The sequence below is a fragment of the Dreissena polymorpha genome, chromosome 8 (genome assembly GCF_020536995.1).
Source record: "Dreissena polymorpha isolate Duluth1 chromosome 8, UMN_Dpol_1.0, whole genome shotgun sequence".
Lineage (NCBI taxonomy): Eukaryota > Metazoa > Mollusca > Bivalvia > Myida > Dreissenidae > Dreissena > Dreissena polymorpha.
The window spans coordinates 100712396-100722369 of NC_068362.1; the positions used below are offsets into that span (position 1 = coordinate 100712396).

General features: G+C 32.3%; 1 long non-coding RNA gene across 1 annotated transcript; it reads right to left on the reverse strand.

Annotated features, from left to right (window-relative positions):
* Positions 1-2264: 2264 nt before the first annotated feature.
* LOC127842719 (uncharacterized) lies at positions 2265-8770 on the reverse strand. The gene is made up of 4 exons (XR_008031839.1): positions 8623-8770; positions 7153-7216; positions 4687-4788; positions 2265-3659 (listed from the first exon to the last, which is right to left on the reverse strand). It is a non-coding gene; the product is annotated as an uncharacterized LOC127842719 (long non-coding RNA).
* Between the last annotated feature and the right edge of the window lie 1204 nt (positions 8771-9974).

Here is a 9974-nt window from a genome sequence, read left to right on the forward strand (position 1 = left end):
AGATATAACAGAGCGTATCTCCGTACAAATCATCTTCGATGTCAAATTTGAAGTCAGTCGTCAGTCCTAATAAGCTTTGCGTTCTTAAAAGCTGATTGTGTCCTGTGGATGAAACATATTTATTATCTTCCAAATCATTAGTTTGTTGGGCGATTTTCTAAAGATACATCGCAAACTTGATAGTTCAATAAGTTGTATTGATGGTCAATATATCTGTTCAGCAATTATTTAAAAAATCATGTGCTCTTATCGGGAAGTTTTTTATTACTTACGACACAAGTTTACTTCGATCACGCGTCACGAAAAGAAATCGCTTTAGACGCATGTTTGGATTGTGATTAATTCGTGGTAGAAGTATGAGGTTCGGATAGCCCCCAATACAACATTCTAAACTCAGAGTATCATCTCATCGTTTAATAATTGAATCTGGCCGCTGGCAAAAACCCATTGCTACTCCTTATAATGAAAGAAAATGTACACATTGTCAAAAAATTGATGACGAATATCATTTTATTTTAGAATGTGCTTTATTAAATGACTTAAGAAAGAAATATATCGATAAAAAGTATTGGTAACGACCTAACATGCAAAAATGTATTGCACTTATAAATTCACAAAATGCACTAACATTAAGAAAACTAGCTTCTTTTACATTTCTTGGTTTTAAAGTTAAGAATTAACACAATAATCCTTTATATAAGTAATGTCATTCATTAAATTAAATCTCCTATACATGTATAGCCTGACATATTTCATTACGAATTGTTTAACTTAACATTAAACTAAAGCTCCTATACATGTATAGCTTGACATATTTCATTACGAATTGTATAACTTAACATTAAATTAAAGCTTCCATGCATTTATAGCTTGACATATTTCATTACGAATTGTTTAAGTTGCTTATCCTGTTTACCGGTAATTAAAATATTCATATGAAAAGTAACTTATCTATGTTTTGCTGGTGTTCATAATACTGTTCTTTCTTACGTTTTCATGTATCCAATGTACACAGAAAATTATGATGCGTTAATATACTCATTCTGAGTGATCGGCAATTAAATCTTGATCGCCTCTATTAAAGGCTCATCCGTTTATGTACTAATTATGTATGTTTTGTTTACTTGTGATCGGCAATTATTTCTTGATCGCCTCTTTTAAGCTCATTTCAGAAATTATGGGAATAATATTATTTTGTAATGTATTTTTTTATTATAATTATTTATCACTCATAATGGGCTTCTCCGCTTGTTTTCATGATTATTGTGTTGTCCATGCACGTTTTATGTATGTTTAGTTCACTTGTGAGTGTGGGCATGTGTGTATGGGAGTGGGTGTATTCGTGTACGCGTGTGTGAGTGTGGGTGTATGCGTATGGGAGTGCGTGTGTATTATTATCTGTATTATTTATTTATTTTTGCATTTTGCTTTGCCTACGTTGTTGTTAATTTTATTGTGAATTTATGTTGTCCTCATGTGCCTACTATGGCGTATTGGATAGAAATAAACACCTATACCAACATGCCGTTCCAAGGTGGTGATCCCAATTTAATCATTTTTCGTGTTTAGTTGGTGTTGCGTTTTATGTTTAGTAGATAAGAACATTATTTTTGTTTCTGATAGATGTTCTAGATAGTCATGGATATGGATAGACACTTTAAAAACATAAATTTTAAATGCCTGTATAGGCATATTTGCTGCCAGTTGGCAGGAGATATACATGCTTTAATCAACATCTCTGCTTTAAGCTTTTAAGCTTTTACAATATCAAAATAAGTTTTGCGCTTAATTCGTATAAAGAGTTACGCACATCTCGCAGACCGGTATGGAGCGGCTGCTGGTCATCTTATTTGAATGAAATTAAAAGGGCCTTTTCACGTTTTGGTAAATTAAAAAAAGTTGTTTCAGATTCGCAAATTTTCGTTTTAGTTATGATATTTGTGAGGAAATGCAAATGGGCTTTTATAGTGAGGGATATTATATGTTAGGTCCCATTTCCGCAGTTGTGATATCTAATTGTCATAATTTGATATCTAAAAAATATAGTATACATATTACATTATTTTGTAAAGACCTAAATTGCAGTAAATTTATAGTATGTCTGCATTCTGTAAAACACAACTAATATTTCATTTGTATAAGTAATTATAATTTATAAAAAGTGAATACCTAGTTCATTCATCAAGAGAAATATCAAACTATATCATTTATTTATTTCAAGTAATTTGGGTCGTAAGAATGAAACCAAAAACTACAAACACGGCAATTTTTACACTATTAATTAACATTTAAACTGGGTTTTCCGCATTTGTTCGGACATTGTATAGAATAGCATTAATAATTAATATGTTCGACTAGTTTAACTGGTTCTGAAGTGGTATGATTAAGTTTATAGAATTAAACATTATTGCAACGATAAAATGAATTGCATGTTCATATATATATTTTCTAAACTTAAATTACAAGAAGTATATGTGATTGATAAATGGACCATAATTTATGTACATCGCCAGTTCATGATATTTCATGAATTGCAATAAAGGGACGCCATTCGCTGTTTAGTCAATATAACTGCTTAGCTAGTTATCTCCCTTAGCTATAAAAAGCAAGTCCCATAAACATAATATAAAGGAATGATGGAAACATTAAATATGGTTTAACTAACATGACCCAAAACATAACAAATTATCACGAAGGGACAGCGTGCAGAATTGGGTTTCCTCAATGAAATGTACGTGCTTTAATATAAACTCTTGGGTAGGGTAAGCTTATCATCATACGCCTTTTTATTACATAGATTAACACAGTGTGTATGTGTAGCAGATTGACTGCCTCGCTAAAAACAATGTACTACGATTTTTACCCAAAGCTACTCTGGGCATTCTATTCAGATCTGAAACCTTCGATGAACAGAAAGGCGGACGGAATACGAGTGGTGCCGGAGGAAACTAGAACTAGGGAGAGGCCAAAACGAGTCATTGTGTTAATTCTACCTTGAACTCTCTTGTAAGCTTCGATCATAGGAAAACAACACTTAACTAAATAGCTCAATTTAAAAGTGTCATGCGCTTATTGATTTTTACTTGAGATATTTTGCCTTCGATTGGTCAGAGTCTGATACCTCAAAAAGTGTGAGGCAATGAAAACAATAAAATACAATACTGAATGGGCTGTGAATAATGTGTCGAGTCATCACAAGTATACAGATTGGGTGTATTAAAATTACAAAATAATTAAACAGATTTTTTTAGTGGATATTCTTTAATTTTTGTTTGAGAAACAAGCAGATACATGGAAGCAAGCAGATACATGGAAGCAAGCACAGTACGCGTTATAATAACTCTGGCATTCAAAAAACATATGCTTTCTTCATAGCATGCCATGTTTATATATCGCACGGTAAACAATTCATTAACAAGGCCTATGCATATCACACACTATTATTGTACATACACTACCCGAAAACTTAAAACAGAAATTACGTTAAGAAAAACAGATCACGTTTGTTTAAGTTTTTCCAAACCATCAATGGTCGTCAGACATATGCTCGACTGGAAAGCCGCCCACTTAAGCCAAAGCAATATTTGCAATGAAAACAATGGCCATGATAAAGACGGAAAACGGTGTGAACGAAATCCTCTGTGAGCCGCTGTTTCCGCCTGAAAAGTAAGACGATGCAATTTAATATCAATCATAGAATATTTTGTGCTTATTTGTGAGGTGGGAGAGGATTTTAATATCATGTTTATGCTTTGGCGATTGTAATATAATACGCTTTCCAAAAAGCAACAATATGCATTTAAAGTGATATTATGGGCATCTAACAGTTTATAGGTGTATATCGCAACCGTTGTTTATTTTTGGTATTTTCACTTCATATACACTTTATTTGTTAAAGCAGTATCAACATACTAAAACAATATCCCGAAAAGAGAAAAAATGCATTTGAATATCAACCGTACTTTCGTTTGACAACTGGTCATGCATATACGATGTGAACCTAAATTTAGTTTTAGCGCAGATCCGTTCATACGACACAAAGACACAATTGTGTTTTAAGGATAATTTCGCCTAACGGGACTGGGTGGGTCACGTAAGATATCGAATATAAAATATATTTTTATGAACAACTGGTAGCAAGATGAGTTGCAGATAATTGGTCAGTAACCACATTTTAACTAACTCTTTTGACCTGTTAATTCTTTTCAGCTCAATTCAACAGTGAAAAATGCCCATAATATTACTTTAACTCAACAAATAAATTTAAAAAAAACTTGGTAATTCATTGGTTCTCTTGTTATCTAACAGCAATTGGGTTCCACTACATAGATTGGTCCAATCAACTATAACAGTATTTTAGTCTTATATTATTATTTTTAACAACCGACATGGAACATAACACCCATTGTGTAGCTCACAAGCATTTAAAAAAGAAAGTTGCGAGTTCTAAAGGTACACATTTTGTAAAGGGGGATATTTCTCCCAGATTGGAACTAATGTGTCCGTTTAAAACTTATCTCTGTTTTTATAATGTTCTGATCAAATTCAGTATAATGCCGTTTTACACGGCCAATAAATCTGCAATGTATTGGATTTGACAAATATGAAAGTAAAGTAGTAACTAAATACATTCTGATTAATATTTAAAACTCAATAAATAAATAATTAATGATATTGATTCAGTACCAGCAGTAGTTGCCACGGGGACATTAACACTTCCGGATCCCGTTCCAGATGCACTGCCACTAGTAATAGAACCAGATCCAGAACTTGGGGTCGTGGTTGTTCCTGATGAATAGTTTTGTTTTTACATTATATGTGTGTCAACCGATTGGGCAATGTTTTTTTATCAAAACTACTTAATTTTTGTATTTAGGTTTCACTGTTTTAAAGCGATTTAAACTATATATTCATATGAAAGCACATTTTAAAACCAATTGCAAAATATTATTTATAAGTTCTAAACTTTAAAAATAAGAAGGCTATAAACGATTACTATATATAAATATATGTCTTCATATTCATGAACGAAACTAAAAGGATGCATGATTGTACTTAGATCTCATACTGCTTGCGGCGTGACACGAATAAATTTCAGATATAGGGTAGTACACAATTTCTAATTTAATCAAATATATTAAGGAATAAAACAGAATGTATAATAAACGATCACTGTATAATTGACTGAATGCCATTTCATTAAAAACGTCACTAAACATAATAACGTCTTGTGGTTGGTCACAATAAAACTATAGTGTCCATGATTAGACTAAAATGTTATACTCGTGAAAGATACTGAGCATAACATGTTTTCAGATATTTGGCACATATTCTGATTTTGAAATAAAATTAGAATATCAAATGTTAAAGTTTCTAAGTTAAAAATATAAAAATATTGTCGTTTTCTTTTCCACTTTTATTCGGATATCCACCTCATGAAATGTTTGATATGAAGTACACGTATATTAAACCACGAAAGGGCGTTTGGGGATACAAATGTAACGAGATGAGATCACATCATGTGTGTCTTCACATGGCTTATCTATGAATTTACGTAACATATGGATAATATTTAAAGTGATATTATGGGCATCTAACAGTTTATAGGTGTATATCGCAATTGTTGTTTATTTTTGGTATTTTCACTTCATATACACTTATATTTGTTAAAGCAGCATCAACATACTAAAACAATATCCCAGAAAGAGAAAAATAATGCATTTGAATATCAACCGTACTTTCGTTTGACAACTGGTCATGCATATACGATGTGCCTAAAATTAGTTTTAGTGCAGATCCGTTCATACGACACATAGACACAATTGTGTTTTAAGGGTAATTTCGCCTTACGGGACTGGGTGGGTCACGTAAGATATCGAATATAAAATATATTTTTATAAACAACTGGTAGCAATATGAGTTGCAGATAATTGGTCAGTAACAACATTTTAACTAACTCTTTTGACCTGTTAATTCTTTTCAGCTCAATTTAACAGTGAAAAGTGCCCATAATATCACTTTAATAAGGACGCAGTTTTCTTTCCACACATTCAAATAACAATGATACATTCGCGGCATGCAAAAATTGGTCTTATGGCTTATGCGGCAAAGCGGAGCTCAAGCCCATACTTTGCCCTTGCGCAGTCTGATCAAGGGCTACTCTGTCCACTATCAAAAAACACTCAATTTTTCGTGGGATCTACTGAGTATCCTCCTCAGTATGCATTTCCTGACAAATATGCGCGGATACGCTGGATGGGCTTGAGTTGCGCTAGCAGCATATTGCATAAGATCCTTTTTCGCATAACGCGAGTCTTTAAAAATCTACTTGCGTCTTGTTAATGACATATCAAACCACGATACTTTCCGATAGAAAATTGAAGTCATACTGTGTAATTTAAAGCAAACTGGCAAGTGTCGGTAGCCTATTCTGGCTTGCAGGATCGATTTTCAGACAGACTCACCGCGCACATTACACATTTGTGGCTGGATGATTGAGAGATTTCTTTTTATCATGGACACTATACTATTTCGGTAGTTTTGTCTGACAAAACAATATAACTGGTATTTAGCGATACGCTTTCATTTATTTCTTTCCCTCAAATTCGTGTTATTTGATATCTTGAAAGCAATACTGTGTTATCAACATAAGACGTGTATTGATAGTACATTCCGTGTGACGCTTTACTCACCCAGCACTGACCCTGCAGTCTCAATGCTTAATTGTAACTGGACCAAAATGCGTGTTTAAGTTTCGTATGAACATGCAGAGAGTAGCCCGCATTTCTCTACACTGTTCTCTCTTATTTACTATACTACAAAGACGTAGTGATGTTGCCAATATTACGGAGATTATGCTCAAATCAGCCAATGATATATTGCGAATGTTTTTATTCGGTTTTTATTCGGTTTTGCTGGCGCAATGGTAATTTCATTTAAGGTAAAAACCCGGGTTAAACAGCTACGCTGAAAGTAACACATGTGAAGGTGCGATAAAATCCAAAACAACGTCATTATGGCGCGCGTGTTCATTATTGTGCAAAAAAAAGCGAAGTGGGATCCAAATTATTCATTGTTGTTGTTTTATACTGGCATGGGATATAGATTGTGATGATATGTTATAGAAGGTGTTAGTTTATACTGCCAACGTACCCTGTACCACGTCGAGGAAACACATCAAGAGAGGAACGCCTACTATCAGTAGTACCGCCTTCATCTGCGAAAAAAAAGTTTGAATCATTTATACATTAAAGTGATATGGGCATCTAGCAGTTTATAGGTGTCTTTCGCAACCGTTGTTTATTTTTGGTGTTTTCACTTCATATACACTTATATTTAATGCAGCATCAACATACTAAAACAATATCCTGGAAAGAGAAAAATAATGCATTTGAATATCAACCGTACTTTCGTTTGACAACTGATCACGCATGTACGATGTGAACCTAAATTTAGTTTTAGTGCAGATTCGTTCATACGACACAAAGACACAATTTTGTTTTACGGATCATTTCGGCTTAGAGGACTGGGTGAGTCACGTAAGAATATCGAAATAAAATATATTTTTATAAACAACTGGTTGCAAGATGAGTTCAGATAATTGGTCAGTAACCACATTTTAACTTACTCTTTTGACCTGTTAATTCTTTTCAGCTCAATTCAACAGTGAAATATGCCCATAATATCACTTTAATATGATTTTTAAAATCTTCAAAGCATAATCTCCACAGACAAACATTTTTAAGTGCCTCTACATTCAAAAATAACATGCACAGACACAATAAAAACACAAATGAGTGAAACAAGCACAACGCCAGGGAATTTAGTCGTGAAACGTCTCGATCAAATTTCGTGTGCATAGTATTGTATAATCTGTAATTATTTCCTGTACTGTACACACTATAATTTTCAAAATTGTAGCAAAAATATAAAAAAATATATATAGTGTATAGAACTGTATAGTATGTAATTATTTCCTGTACTGTACACACTATAATTTTCAAAATTGTTGCAAAAATATTTAAAAAAAAACACACACAGTTTTTTAGCCTTTATTCACTGCCAGACGCGATTACAAATCATGTGTTAGAAAAGAATCAAAACATTTCCAAGGAAAGCCACCCTGATGATTTGTTATTAACTCATTAATAAGATGAAGTTGTTAAAAATGATCCTTTTCATTGCTAGAAATGTTGACAATTTCACTTACTTGATATCATGATAACATGATTTGGCTTTAACAAAGGATTATTCAATCATGATAATCGCTTATAGATTCAATGAACGAAACAGCATTATACTAATTTGCATCGCATTATTATTTATGAGATATTTTTTTTATAAAACCATTTAAGAAATGTCGAATATCTTTCCGTCAGATGGATTTGAAAAAGCTAAATAAATAATGATTTGCAATTTAAGTAACGAATCACTAGGAATAAAGTGTTTAAAACTCAAAAATAAAATTAAAATGCATAGTTTTTCTTTAAATTTGTCATATTCATTTAAATGAATCGTCAAAGAACCCTAGTACTATAGTTTAATTTATTCAACCCAGAATTAACAAAGTAGTTTATGTTACTTATTATGTTAAATACATGTATTGAAGACAAGAGCACTTACGTTTCTATGTTTGGACCGCACGAATGCCGTCAGAATACAACCGAGACGCCTTTTATGTATGTTATAACTATAGTCGTAGCCATAGTTTTAGAAAAACAATAAACAAAGATATACACGCGATAGCGGCCGAGTTAAGTAACTCATGGTACGACGTGCATGCTTTAAATAAAATACTGCCGTAATGTTAAGTCTTATCTCAAGAACTCAGTTTGAAGTTTGAAACAAAGCTACTATTATTCTGTTAATAACACTTCAATTTATCATGATTTATGTTCATCTTTATCTTAAAGACAATATGCACCTGACCATCGGCTATATGAAGTTTGCAATATGGGATTATTCTGTCAAAACACACTTATAGCGCATATATTTGAAAATGATTTTGAACCATTTTAATTAACGATTATTCGACGTTATTTAAATATAAATAATGCTTGTATACAATTTAAACATCGTATATATAGAAGATGTCGTCAGCAGCTGGTTTGAGTTGCAACATAACTTAAAATGAGTTTTGCTTTACAACTTAAAATGTGTGCGATTCAATTGATAAATTGAGTGTTCATGTGATGCATGCGGGGTTTGAAAAGCCTTATAACCTCTATGGTTTGAATTTACTGTTCCAATGTGGTTATTTCTGCTTAAATCATGGCTGTATGTTAAAATTATTTGTCTTCGTACTGTCTTGTTATGTATCTGGTGTAAAATGATATGCATATATCCTTTTTCAAAGATATGTTAGCTGCATTTATATGTTCTTGAAACTTAAAATAGCTCGATATTGTCTGCAAACAATTCCTGTTTAAATACTTATGTGTATATCGATTTCTAAGATAATAAGTTGGTATTCAAAAATGACCACCTTTAACTTAGACATGTATTGGTATAACCATGCTATTAACATTAAAAGCCCGTATTTGTAAATTCGTTTTCAAATAAAATATTACATAAAACAAACAAACACTATGTACAGAAGAGAATTACATAATATGACAATGCATCCACCGTAGTAAACAGTGTTTCGGAAGCCTTATTTCGATAATATCACCATACAATAGAACCCCCCACCCCTCCAAAAATAACATGTCTCAATTTATTAAATTGCTTTTATTTAATAAGAGAAAAGGAATTCTTTAGAAAAAGACACTACTTAAAAGGGATACACACTGATTAAGCGTAATGAAACCTACACAGAGAAAAAAAATATCTTCCAATATGTATGATAAACGTTAATTTTTTTAATTTGTCCTTCGATGCAACAAATATAGTAATACAAACTGTGTTTATAAATTACAGTTTATTATTATAAGTTTCTCCAATATACCCATTTAATTGAACATATTCATTGATTG